The sequence below is a fragment of the Tursiops truncatus genome, chromosome 13 (genome assembly GCF_011762595.2).
Source record: "Tursiops truncatus isolate mTurTru1 chromosome 13, mTurTru1.mat.Y, whole genome shotgun sequence".
Classification (NCBI taxonomy): domain Eukaryota; kingdom Metazoa; phylum Chordata; class Mammalia; order Artiodactyla; family Delphinidae; genus Tursiops; species Tursiops truncatus.
Window position 1 is genome coordinate 12,143,574 of NC_047046.1, and position 14,299 is coordinate 12,157,872.

At 47.7% G+C, this 14,299-nt stretch overlaps 1 protein-coding gene across 4 annotated transcripts in view; it reads right to left on the reverse strand.

Annotated features, from left to right (window-relative positions):
* The window catches only part of RNFT2 (ring finger protein, transmembrane 2), a 62,348-nt gene that overhangs the window by 16,658 nt on the left and 31,391 nt on the right, over positions 1-14,299 (reverse strand). The gene's annotated exons all lie outside the window — the stretch shown is intronic.

Here is a 14,299-nt window from a genome sequence, read left to right on the forward strand (position 1 = left end):
TCTGGGACTCCCAGGCCCAGGCTGCATGAGACCTGGCAGCTGTCACTGCCTCCCTCTTGCTTGCCCTTCCTCCCCTTCCTTCCTCCTTTCTCACGTTGTGAGAAACCCAAGGGACAAGGGGAGACCACGTGCAGAGGCCAGGTGCAGAGGGAGAGGTTCTGAGCAACACTACACAGGGGAGAAGCAAGGAACCCAGCCAACAGGGAGAACCGAGGCCCCAGATATAGGACCTGAGCAGTCTTCCCACCCATGTCAGCTGAGGCATTAGACCTGTGAGTAGAAAAGTCATTGTGGATGGTCCAGCCTCAGTGGACATCACATCACAGCTGTCCCCAGTGTACCCTGGCTGAACTCCTGACCCACAGAATCATGGGAAATAATAAAATGGTGGCTGTTTTAAGCCAAAAGAAAGAAAAAAAGAGAAAAATGAACTAAAGTACTCATCTAAGGAGGTGATGGTGATGTTTGCCAGTGCTTCTTAAGGCTGGCTTGTTGGGTCAGCACTCCAAGATCCTGTGCCAAAAAGCCAGCCACACTGCCATGAGGAGAGCGATATCTGTGCTTCTTTCTAGAATGTTCTTTGAAGAACACAAATCTGATCATTGCGGACCCCTGCTTATTACCCTAGGCCAGGGGGCCTTTGGGAGGTAATCAGGTTATGAGGGTGGAGCCCTCATGAATGGGATTAGTGCCCTTATAAGAAGGGACATGAGAGCATCCTCCCTCCTTCCATGTCTGTCTGTCTGTCTGTCTGTCTCTCCCAAACCCCTGCAATCATTCTTGACTCTCCTTTCTCTCAGAACCAACATCCAGTTCATCTACAAATTCTGCTGGAAACAGCTCCCTAACAACTTCTGTTGTTGTCCCCCTATGATTTATTCCTGACACGGTATCCAAAATGAGCTTCTCAAAATACAAGGCAGAACAAATCATCCCAGGGCTCAAACCTGCCAATGTCTTCTATCTCCCTCAGAGTGACATCTGAAACTCTCACCCTATCTTCCAGATCCTATAAGATCTGCCCCCTGCCCACATGTCTGATGTGCCTGATTCTCAAAAAAAAAAAAACAAACAAAAAAACAAGCACAGTTCTACCTCAGGGTCTTTGCACTTGCTCCTCCCTCTTCCTGGAGCACTCTTCCTCCTGATGTCTGCCAGCTGGCTCCCTCGCTTCCCTTGGGTCTTGGCACGCATGTCATCTCATCAGGAAGGATCACTGAACAATGTACATAACATAGCACCCCTGCACTTCCTACTTCCCCCCATCCTCCCCATCCTCTGTATTCAGCTTTCATTTTTCTTTTTTGCACTCACTCCTAACATGGACTATATTTCTTTGTTATGCTCCTGAAATACAGGGGCTCTGTGTCTTTTTGGCATTACCATTTCTGTTTGCAGAATCTAGAGGAGTGCTTGGCACCAAACAGGGTGCTCAGCCGAGTGAATAAGTGGGCCTCAGTGTCTTCATCTATAGACTTCAGGTAATAATAGTATGTCCCTCAAAGAGTTTTGATGTTAATAACAGCAAATACATACACTGAAGGCTTATTACTTGCCAAGTGCTGTTCTAAGCACTTTGTATTAATTTAACCCTCACAAAAACCTATGAGATAGGAGCTATCATCATCCCCATTTTACAGAAGAGTAAACTGAGGCACAGGGAGGTTAAGTCACTTGCTCAAAGTCACACAGCTGGTAGGTGGCAGAGACAGAATTTGAATCCAGGCAGGCTGGTTCCAGAGGCCACTTTATAAATCCTCTCTCATCAGAGAAATAACGTGTAAAGATCTTAAAACAAGGTGTGACAATGTTCATTGCAGCACTATTTTTTTTTTTTATTGCAGCACTATTTACAATAGCCAGGACATGGAAGCAACCTAAGTGTCTGTCGACAGATGAATGGATAAAGAAGATGTGGCACATATATACAATGGAATATTACTCAGCCATAAAAAGAAACGAAATTGAGTTATTTGTAGTGAGGTGGATGGATCTAGAGTCTGTCATACAGAGTGAAATAAGTCAGAAAGAGAAAAACAAATACCGTATGCTAACACATATATATGGAATCTAAAAAAACAAAACAAAACAAAAAAAATGGTTCTGAAGAACCTAGGGGCAGGACAGGAATAAAGACGCAGACGTAGAGAATGGACTTGAGGATGGGGGAGGGGGAAGGGTAAGCTGGGACGAAATGAGAGTGGCATTGACATATATGCGCTACCAAATGTAAAACAGATAGCTAGCGGGAAGGGGCCGCACAGCACAGGGAGACCAGATCAGTGCTTTGTGACCACCTAGAGGGGTGGGATAAGGAGGGTGGGAGGGAGACGCAATAGGGAGGGGATATGGGGATATATGTATACATATAGCTGATTCACTTTGTTATACAGCAGAAACTAACACAACAATGTAAAGCAATTATACTCCAATAAAGATGTTAAAAAATAAATAAATAAAAGGAGAAAAAAAAAGGTGTGACATACCATACTATTAAATGTTGGCTATTATTATTATCACTACTACTTGCTGCCTGTTAAAGGAAGCTCATTTTGGACTAAGGGCTAAGGAGAGATAAGTCATAGCCATCCTGGGTGCTGACTGTCCCATAAGGCAAGTCTCTTGGGTGGGTCTGATGTGTGGATGGTTGGTGATGTTTGCCAGTGCTTCTTAAGGCTGGCTTGTTGGGTTAGCACTCCAAGACCCTGTGCCAAAAAGCCAGCCGCACTGCCACGAGGAGAGCGATACCTCTGCTTCTTTCTAGAATGTTCTTTGAAGAATACAAATCTGATCATTGCGGACCCCTGCTTATAACCCTCCCTGGCTCCCCACTACCCCCAGGACAAAGGCTAAACTACTTACCAAGCCCTCTTGACCTGGCCGTCTACAGTGGAGCCATAGGGCACTATGGAGGCTCCATGCATGTGCCACATTCTGGGGAAAATTCGTCACCTTGATCGTGACTACTACATAGGGATACTGTAAGCATCCAACTAAATCAGCATTTCTCCAAGTGTGGTCCAGGACCCTGAGGGTCCCCAAAACCCTTCCAGAAGGTCTGTGAAGTCAAAACTATTTTCATCATAATTCTCAGACATTAACTGACATTTTTATTCTCTACCAAGTAGACAGTTGAGTTTTTCCTGAGGCTATATGACATGATTTGCAACAAATGAGAAGGCAAGTATCTTCTATCAAGCCAGATATTAATTTATAAAAATGTAAAAACAAGTCCCTTTTCTCATTAATTAAAAAACAGTTGTCTCTTTAAAATGTTATTTATTTTAACACATAATGGGTTGATTATTATTTTAAGTTAATTAGTGAGTGCTGTAAAAAGTTCTTGGTTTTAATTTCAATTGTGGTGAATTGATTTTAATTTCTATTATGGTTACAAGGGTCATAGCAATAACCCACGTAAGCAAGTTCTTTAGGGTCTTCAATACTTTCTAAAAGTGTAAAGAGGCCCTAAGTCTAAAATGTTTGCGAATCCCTGAGAAGCATGTGGAATAGAGTAAGTATTCAATAATTTTGACTATTATTATTTTTTTTAAGAAAGCATTTTTTTTTCTTTTTTTGTGGTACGTGGGCCTCTCACTGTTGTGGCCTATGCCGTTGCGGAGCACAGGCTCCGGACACGCAGGCTCAGCAGCCACGGCTCACGAGCCTAGCTGCTCCGCGGCATGTGGGATCATTCCCGGACCGGGGCACGAACCCGTGTCCCCTACATCGGCAGGCGGACTCTCAACCACTGCGCCACCAGGGAAGCCCGAAAGCATTTTATTTTTAAAAATTTATTTTTATTTTTTAAAATTTTTATTTTGTGTTGAAGCATAGTTGATTAACAATGTTGTGTTAGTTTCAGGTGTATAGTTTCAGGTGTATAGTAAAGTGATTCAGTTATACATATATATGTATCTATCTTTTTCAAATTCTTTTCCCATTTAGGTTATTACAGAATATCAAGCAGTGTTCCTGTGCTACTCAGTAGGTCCTTGTTGGTTATCTATTTTATATTATTATTATTATCTATTTCTTTGATAGGCTGTGAGCTTCATGAATGCAGAGAACCATATCCTGTTCACCATCTTTCCCCTATGCTTAGTCAGGGTGTGTCCCCAGTTGCTGTCAGCTTACATTCTTTCTCTCCTTCTTCCTTAGCACTAGAGTCCTCAATATTTTAGCTGGACGATATCTTAAACAAAGACTACATCTCCCAGCTTCTCTTGCAACCAGGTGCCATTCTAGTGGCACTTCAGTGGCACTAAGCTATAGTAGAAGTGTCATGTGACAACTTCAGAGAAACTTTCACCTTATTCTTCCCCCTGTCCTCCTTCCTGCTATCTGGAACTTAGATGTGATGGCTAGTGCTCTAGCTGCCATCTTGGACTATGAGGAGGAGTCCCACACCCTAGGATTGGTGAAGTAGTAACCTGGAAGGTGTCACACTACCAGGTTTGGACTGCTTACCTTTGGACTTTACATGGGAAGAAATAAACCCTTCTTAAATTTAAGCTATTATTATTTTTGCTGTTACTGGCTTATCCCAATTCTAACTAATACAAAGGATTTGGCACTGAGAAGGTGATCAAAAAATGTTTTTTGAGTGAATGAATGAACAAATGAACAGGTGGGCTAAATGACCTTGTAGTTCAAATAGCTAGGTTTTCCACAGGTGTGGCTCATAGAGAACCCTGATGCCAAAGGTGCTAGGAAGCAAGGGTCAGTGTATAAGGAAGGGTTTATAAAAAAGATGAGGCTAGGAGAGAGGAAAAGGGGCTGTCTAGTGACTGCTGGGTTCAGCACAGAGCACCATGAGAAAGGCATGCAGTGTAGAAGAAAGGACGATGACTTGGCTCTTACTATGTGCTAGGCACTTACTCTCTGCACAACACTGTGAGGTAGGTGCTATTAATGCTCCCATTTCACAGATAAGGAAAGAGAGAAAGAGAGGATAGCCCCAGGGGACACAGCTAATAGAAAGTTCTGTACACCTCTACCTGGTAGGAAAGATGGCCACTAGTAGCCCCAAGCCAACACTCTCACAGCTTAACTCCAACAGAGGGGGGGGGGGGGGTCTTGTTTCTCCCGGGGGAGGGGGGGCGGGGGGGCATTTGCCAACCAGGACAGCGAGCCTTGGATGGATTGGTCAGATGGGGCAGGGGGTGGGCGGGGCGCCGTGACTGACAGCCGCATCAGGAGAGGGAGAGGCGGTTCCCCACAGAGAAGGGGTGTCAGGAAAGAGGCCGGAAAGCTTCTCCGAGTTAAGGCTAGCACTGGGCCAAAGGGACTCCTCATTGCAGAGCCCTCCCCTAATGTGGGGAAAATAAGCAGGAACTGCGTCCAGCCTCCCGGGTGTTTTCCCTCATTTGCTTTTCTTGCCCTGGACCGCTGGTTAGCTCCCGGCCGCCACAGGGGACAGGGCCACGCTTCCGAAATGGGCGGGCTGGGCCCGCGCAAAGAGCTGAAAACAAAGACTTCTTTTCTTGGGAAGGCGGCCTGCAGGTCTGTTATGACTGCAGGCTGCACGGGGGACCGCGGCTGAAAGAGCTCTTCAGAACAGAACAGCCGCAACATCGACCCGCTGAGGAGCAGGCGGGCCCGTCTAGGACTTCTCAGACTTGAGAAGGCTTGGCGGGTGGGGAAGAGCTTGGTAACTGACCTCAGAACAACGGCCAGGAGTGCTGGGGGCAACAGGTGTTGAGGGCACTGGGACTAGAAGAAAGGCTAGAGAGAAATGCAGGGGGTGGGGGAGGAGAGGGACACCGGAGAGGAACTAGGGGATGTGGGCAAAAGAAGAGAGGGGAGAAATGACAGAGCTAGAGGACAGAAGGAAAAGGGGACCCAGGAGTGAGAGACCAGGCAAAGAGGGGGCCAAGGAGGAGAAAGTAATCTCATTATTAAGCACCTACCATGGGCCAGGAATTGTGCATCAAATGCTCCCCCGGTGGGGTAGTTATGACCCAGTCCCATTTCTCAGATGGGAAAGCTCAACATAGGCACAGGAGGCAGGAATAAATCGTGGGAGACTGAGCTAATGAGATAAGTACAAGGGGAAAGAGACAAGAAACTAGCAGCAAAAGAGAAGAACTAGGGCCAGTTAACAGGTGAGAAAACAGGCTCTAAGAGGTTGCCCAAGTGCTAGGCAGGGGTACAGCCAGGTTTAAATGCAGTTGGACTTCCTATCTCGCGCCATTTCGTGCTTTGAGTGCTATGAGGAGCGAAGAAAAGGAGACTCTAGGAGGAGTTAAAGTGAGACGTGGGGAGAGAGAAAGAAAAGATACAAGGTGTGTGGGAGGGTGGAGAATTGAAGAGGGAGGATAAGATTCAGGATAATGGGCACCTTGGCAGGGGTACTGACCAGAGGGGAAACGAAGGAGCCTTTCGGGTGCTGGAGATGTTTTAGATCTGTGCTGCCCAATACAGTACAGACAGTACTGTAGTAGCCACATGTGTCTATTGAGCACTTCAGATGTGGTTAAATCTGCACTGAGATGTACTGAAAGTACGGAATACACAGGAAATTTCAAAGTCTTAGAAAAACAACGAAAAGGTAAAATGGCTCATTAAAATTTTTTATATTGATGACATGTTTAAATGATAATAGTTTGGACATTCTGGGATAAATAAAATATATTATTAGAATTAATGTTACTTGTTCCTTTTTGCTTGCTTAATGTGACTACTTGAAAACTGTAAATTGCTTATGTGGCTCGTATTATATTTCTATTGGAGAGCGCTGGTGATATCGACACATATGGATATACATGTACATATTTTACATATGGATACATACATATGTAAAAACTCATCGAGCTTGTATACTTATAATTAGATCACTTTACAATATGCAATTTATGCCTCAATAAATAAAAAAGGAAAGAAGAGTGAGCCAGGTTGGGTACAGGCTGAGAGCGCGGCAGGTGGGGGGCGGGGTCGGAGGGGGCGGGGCCAGAGGCAGGCGGCCGCACGTTACCTGGCAACGGGCACTGCAGGTGACGTCACCGGCCAGCGGCCCGTCAGTCCCCCTCCGGGTTGGGCGGGCGGGCCGGGCCTCCTGCCTCCTCCTCCCCCTGGCCCCGATGAGATCACCGCAACGGGCGGCAGGCTGTCCCCGCGCTACCAACAAATCGACTCCTCGGCGAAAGCCAGCATCTCATGATCTCATGGTCCCGCGGGACGGCGCCGGGCGATGAGGTCACAGCCCCGCGACCCGGGCCCGCCCGGGTCTGCGCACCGGCTCTGGGCCGGGACCTCTGGGCGCCCAGCATCACTACCAAGCAAGCCCCCAGCCCCCGGCTCTTCAGCCTTCAGGGACAAAGGAGGTGGCTGTTTGCGAAGGGCAAAGCTGCCCTCTCCACTCTTTTGCTGCATCTTGCCCCGCCCACTTTATTTGAACATTTCACCCCTCAGGCCACGTGTCTATCAGGGAGTGACTGCACCAGCTCTCCAGGACTTGAGGTCAGGCGCAGTGCGAGGCGATTTGCACGCATGATTTCACAGCCGCACAGTGAAAGAAGTTCTATTCTTAGCTGTCTGACAGTCTAGGGAACTGAAGGCTCAGAGGGGTAAAGGCCCTGCCCCAGGTTACCCAGCTAGGAAAGGGTGGCTCTCCCTTTCTTCTCCCTTGCTGCACCCCAAACCTCTGCTCCTTTGTCCCAGTTCCTCCTTGCTCTGGTGGGAACAGTGATCATGGCCACGCTTGCTAGGTGTCCATGATGTGCTGGGCACTTTATATTAAAAGTCACTGTTCCACATGCCAAACCCACAGGAGAGGTATATTATGGACTAGCTTGTGGATGAGAACCAGAAGGCTTAGTCAGAGGGGTGAAATGACTTGTGGCAGAGCTAGGGTTGGATTCTACAGCACAGTCTTTGTATTACTGTATACCACATTCCCCAGCAAAAGATGAGCTTTCCTGTTGACAGTGGACAATATACCCTCTCACCTCTCTCCCTCCCTCCTGGGGTCAGCCATCAAAGGAAGTCAAAGAGGGGCCAGTGAGACCCTCTTAAAGGGCGTCCCAACTCCTTTGCCGGCAGCAGGTTTTCCATCACCTACTGCTCACTAACACAGCACCTCATTCAATCTCCAGCAATATTCACTGCCCAGGTCAACAGGGAGGGAGGGGGATGACATTTACCGAGTGGCTGAGCCAGGCACTGAGTCACGGCCAATACCAAGAGCAGAGCTGTGAGAGGGTCATTTCCAGCTTCATTCTGCAGATGAGAAAACTGAATTTATTTGTTTTTTGAATGAAGTTTTGTTTTACCATTATTTTTTGGCCGTGCCGCACTGCTTGCAGGATCTTAGTTCCCCAGCCAGGGATCGAACCTGTGGCCCCTGCAGTGGAAGTGCAAAGTCCTAACCACTGGACTGCCATGGAATTCCCCTGAATTTATTTTAACTAAAGGCAGATAGATGGCAAGGAAGTACAAGTTTCAGCTCCAATATCATTTCCACAGAGAAAGGCCTTCCCATCTTCCTAAACGAGTCCTCCATGAATTCTGTGTTTATTTTATTCTTAGTGCTTATTACACTTTGTAGCTTTATGTTTGTGTGTTTAATGGTGATCTCCCCAACTCAATGAAAGCAGGGACCCTGTCTGTTTCATCCACCACTGCATCCCCACACCTGTGTAGTGCCTGTCATACAACAGACACTCAAGAAATGTTTTTAGAGTGGGTGCAAAGAACTGTTAGCTCAGACTGGTGGGTAGTGCTGATATTCAAACCAAGGCTCATTTGAGCATAAGGCGTGGGCTTATTTTGTACTTTCTAGGAAGTCCAAGCCTCTTTGTACATGTGCTTTATTCACAGCGAAGTCCCTTTGGTGCTCACTCACAGCCTATTAATTGTAAGTTTACTCACGGTACTGACAAGCTTGATGTTCTGGTTTCCCAGCCAGCAGTGTCCTTGCTTGGTAACAGAGAGGAGAGGGCAGGAGGAGGAAGTTGGTAGGAAATCAGGTGTGGAAGGGAGGAAGTTATACATGCTTATGCCTGCTCGGATCTTTACTAATAGCTCAGCAAGGAAGGAGACATAAAAACTACAGAAAAGCAGACACAAGGAAAATGAGGGAGTGGTAACCACAAAACTCTGTGGTTTCTTATGTGCGAAGGGAGGAAAGGAGATGGATGGAACCCAGGGGGTAGGCACAGGGAGTTTCTAAGCCACAATTAATTTTCTGTTTTTTAAGCTGGATACATGAGTACTTATTGTTTACAGACACAGAACACATTGTTTCTTGTTATAAGAAAGAAATACTATGCACCGTGTTCTTTCATAGAACGGAAGATATATTTGAAGTGTGATGCATGTAGTATATTGTTTAAGAGATCTGTAATACTGCTCTTCTAAGCCTTAGAATCTAAGGTACTTTAAGCTGCATGAATCTCTGTGTTCTAAAGGTGAGTAAGATGAAGGCCATTCACAGAGTAGGAAGGAAGCTTGTTTCCCATACAGAAAATGTATATGTTTCTTACAATCTAGGTGAACGGAGTTTTGTACAGATTGTTCTTTCAATGTATGGAACTTGTACACAGGATTTGGAGTAGCCAGTGAAATGTTTGAAAAACCTGCAAACCTACTTTTTCCAGAGTTTAACTGAAAGCTGTATGAAACTGTGTTCAAAGCCCAAATAAGAGTGAAAGCCTTTCAGACTGCATGGAAAGGCTTGTTTCCCATTTAGTAAATGTATGTGTCTCTCATAAGCTAGACAAAAGAATTCGTGTGTGTGTGTGTGTGTGTGTGTGTACACACCTTACACGTTATCTTAAAAAAAACCACAAGCAGAACATTTGCTTGCTTGCTTTTTAAACTGACTATAACAACCCCATAAGGCAGGGGGCAAATTAGTACCCCCAATTTCCTAGAAGGTACAAAATAAACCCCTGCTTTATGCTCAAATGAGCCTGGGTTTGCCCACTAGCCTGAACCACCAAATCCTGGGAGAAACTGAGGCTCGGTGTCAGAGAAGGTCGTCATTTTGCCTAAGGTCACAGAGCTAATAAGTGGCAGAGGTGGGATTTGAATCCAGGTCTGTCTGATGTCAGCATGGATGCTCTTACCCACCACTACATCCTACCTTCTGATAACTAGAGACTTGTTATTAAAGACCAGAGCCGGTGAAAACACCTGCTACCTTCTCCCTCCGACATCCAATTTCCTACATGGGTCCTCTCTCTGCTCTTCTGGCTTCCATGCCAATGGCTGGGATTGGCCTCTGTGCTGTGGCCCCAGGGGCCAACTGACAGAGAGCCCTTGGGGCTGGGCTGAGGCCGCATAGGAGTCTCTAGGCTGTGAGGAGAAATCTGCCCCCCAACAGCAGCAGTCAGGCGCCCAACTTCATGGGCTCTGGTTCGCCTGATTTAAAAGCTTCCGCCCCATGAACAGGAAGGGCCCAGGCCACGTGTCCCAGCAACACGCATATCAGGAGCTTCCTTACAAACAGGGCCCTGCTCCTTGGGACCCAGGAGAGGCCTAATTATAAGGTGTTGATGATTAAGCCCGAAGTGGCCTGGGACCCTGTTAGCTGCAGAAAGGCGGCCTCTTCCCTCTGTCCCAGTCCCAGGTGGATGGATGTGCTTATCTGTCCCCATGTCAGCTATAATCTTAGGCACAAATGCTCTGGGCCACAACTTCCCAAGCCTGTCTACCTCCTAAAGCACTGGGGGTTGGGTGCATGGGGAGAGGGAGGCCACGATGGGCAGAAGGTGCCTCCTTCCTGGTGGTCTACAGATCATGACAGGGACTAGATAGACATGGGACCCAACTGCAGGTCTGTCCCTTTTCTGGGAGGGTGATTTTGCCCAAGTTACAGCGCCTCTCTAGGCCTCAGTTTTCTATAAAGTGCGGGAGGTGGTACAGGCTGAGTAATGGCTCCCCCGATATGCCCACATCCTAATCCCTAGAACCTGTGAATGTTACCTTGCATGGCAAAAGAAATTTTGTGCATGTGCAGATGTGATTTAGTTTTAAAGATTTTGAAAAGGGGAGGTTATCCTGGATTATCAGGGGTGGGGTGGGGGCAATGCCATTACAAAGGTTCTTATCTGGGAGGATGGAGGGTCAGAGAGAAGGAAGCAGAGGTTGGAGAGATGTGCTTTGAAGACAGAGGAAGGGGCCACAAGCCAAGGATCACAGGCAGCTTCCAGAAGCTGGAAGAGGCAAAGGAACAGATTCTCCCCTAGAGCCTCCAGACGTAACCAGCCCTACGGACACTTTGACTGTAGCCCCATGAGACTGAGTTTGGACTTCTAACCTCCAGAACTGTAAGAGAATAAATTGTGTTGTTTTAAGCCACTAAGTTTGTGGTAATTGTTACAGTAGCAAGAGGAAACTAATACACCCTATATTAGTTCCCACTGTCATGAGGATAGTGTCAGGACCAAATGGTCAGAGAATCTTAGTTTAAGGCCTCTCCCTGAAGGGTTGGATCTAGGGCAGGATGGGAGGAGGCCAGAAATCACGCTTGGGGCTGGGAGTGGCATCTGGTGCTGTGGTCCCCTACCGCCTCTCTGACTGCATCTCCTATGACCAGGACTGACGACCTAATTTGCAACGCTTGGTGGAAAATGAAAATGCTGGGCCCCTTGTTTTAAAAAAAGTTTAGAATTTCAAGACGGTGACAGCAGATCATTAAAACAAGTGTGGGGCCCTTCTGCACAGGTCGCACACCCACGAGTCTGGTCCTGCTCTGCATTCTGCTCCACCCGTACTGACTTGCTGCTCCTTGAACTCGCTATGCATTCTTCCACCTCAGGGCTTTTGCACGTGCTATTTCCCTTGCCCAGAATACCCTTCCCCAGATATCGGCATGGCATATTCTCTTGCTTCTTTCAAGTCGTTGCACGAATGTCACCTTCCCAGTGAGGCCTCCCTAGCTACCCTATCTAAAACAGCATCCGCCACCACGACACTCCTGGTTTTACTTTTCTCTACCCGATATATTGCTTATTTATTTCAGCCTTTTGTTTACGTAAGTCCCTTGAAAGCAGATAATGTGTTTATTCACTGCTATATACCTAGGACCTGGTACAGGGCCTGGCACAGAGTAGGTGCTCAAAAAAATACTGGTTCAACGAATGAATGGGTTGATGGATGGGTGTAAAGAGACTAGGATGGTGCTTGGCACGTAGTACGTGTGCTGTGATTGGCTTTTGCAATGACAATTCTTATCCTCATTTGTTCCTAGGTAATAACAGGGGTAGGGGTGGTGTCATGCCTTCCAGGGCCCCCTTTCCTCTGCTTACCTTGTATTTTCAGTAAATAATATATTGTGGCTACAGTGATAATAAATAGTAAATTACTGAGCTGCAGTGATTAGACGGCTTCATTCATAAGCATAATCTTGTTTACTCTTCACATCAGTATGATTACCATCCTCATTTTACAGATGAGGAAACTGAGGCTTAGAGATGTCTACTGACTCACCCAAGGTCCCATGGCTAATAAGTGGAGCAACTGAGATGGAGCCTGCTTGTTTGATTCCGAGTCCAGGAGACCCACTCAACTCACTGTGCACTCAGTTTGCCTTTGCAACATTCTCATTAACTAATTACTTAGTCAATGTCTGTGTTTTTGAGTGCCTACTACATGCCAGACACCATACTAGGGAAAAAATGAAATGTACGGGAGACCTGGTCCCTGGTGTCACGAAGCTTGCAGCCTAGCTGGGGAGACAAGCCAGCAGTCACAACGGCACACGATGAATACGTGGGAGCACAAAGGTGGGTGGTCCAGGCCCACCTGGGGCCAGGGAGACAGTCTTCCCAGCAGAGGGAACAGCCACTGCAAAGGCCTGGAGGTGAGAGAACAGGAGCAATGATGGGGGTGGGGGGAGGGACCAAGAGAAGTTCAAAACATCTGGCAAGTGACGGATGGGATGTTAGGCTGGAGAGAGAGGCAAGGAACAGGCAGGTGTTGAAAAGGACTCCAGTGCGCTGAAACCATGGGGATGATTATGGTTCCCCTCTTAAAATAAGAGCAGCCCTGGACACAGAAGGTGGCTGCAGGGAAGCCTCCGCCTCACCTAGCGTGGGGACAAGTCTGCTCTGGGTAATACCAAGCCCCAGAGACCTACAGCAACCCGGTCAAGTTCATCAAGGAACAGAGCACTCGCCCCTCCCCTCCTCAGCCATCCCGCTGCCCCTGCTGCCATCACTCAGCACGAATTTATGTAGGGACGAAATGTTCCAGGGACCTTGAACAAGGACACGGCAGAGAATAAGTCTCTGTGATCCGGGTGCCTCTCCCTCTGCCCCGTCCTTGTTCTTTCGTGTGTATCTCCCTCCCTGTCTCTGTCGGCCCCTTGAAGGCAGGACCAGCTCTTATCCTCACAGCAAAGATTCTGCAGGCACTGAAAACTCTGTGCTAAGCCTTCTAAATCCATGAGCTCGTTCTCTCCTCACTGGGCTCCTCTCTGACATGGGTAATATCGTCTATTAGCCCCATACGCAGAGGAGGCAGTGGAAGCTCAAAGCCCTCAGGTACACAGCTAGCGGCAAAGCCAGATTCAAAGCCAGGCTGTTCCAAGACCCAGCCAGGGTAGGAAGTGTAACATTTCTTTCCTTCTTTGGCCCATTCAAGGTCTGACCTTGGCACTCCTAAGCCCCGAGGAGAAGAGGCAGGGGTCCGTCAAGCCTTAGTGGGCTCTCAGCCGCTGAGCAGTAGGCCTGGTGTTTACCTCCAATCTCTAAGCTCCAGCAGAGTCCTGACCTGTGGGTGCCACAGGGGAGAATGCACAGAAAGAGAAACATATACACACGTACTGAGAACCTACTATGTGTCAGGAGTTGCTGAAATCACCTCCACCTGCGTTGTCTCAATTTATTTTTTAGCTTATCTCAAATCTCCCCTAAAACCTGAGGGAAACAGCATTATCTCTTTTACAGATGCGGAAACTCAGGCACGGAGCAGGGAGGTGACTGGCCAGAGGTGATACTGATGGAAATGGCAGAACTAGGGTTCAAACTGGGATCCACCTCTCTCCAGAGCCCAAGGTCTTTCCAAATGACTCTGGAATGTTTTTGGACAAGCTGGAAACTGAGAAGTGGAAGTGGTGGGCTCCTCGGACCAAATCTCAGCTCTAACCCCCTTTCTTGCCCCTGGGGTTACCTGGAGGAGATGTGAGAGCAGGGCAGCCCTACCCACAGCAGTGGAAGCCAACCCCAGAAAAGCAGCAGAGCGGCGGCCCCCCAGCGCAACTCCAGGCCCCCACCCGGAGGGAGGGAGGAGGTAAAGGGGACGCCTCCGAGGCCACCTCAGGGAGTCTGGCTGCCTCCCTCATCATTTAGCT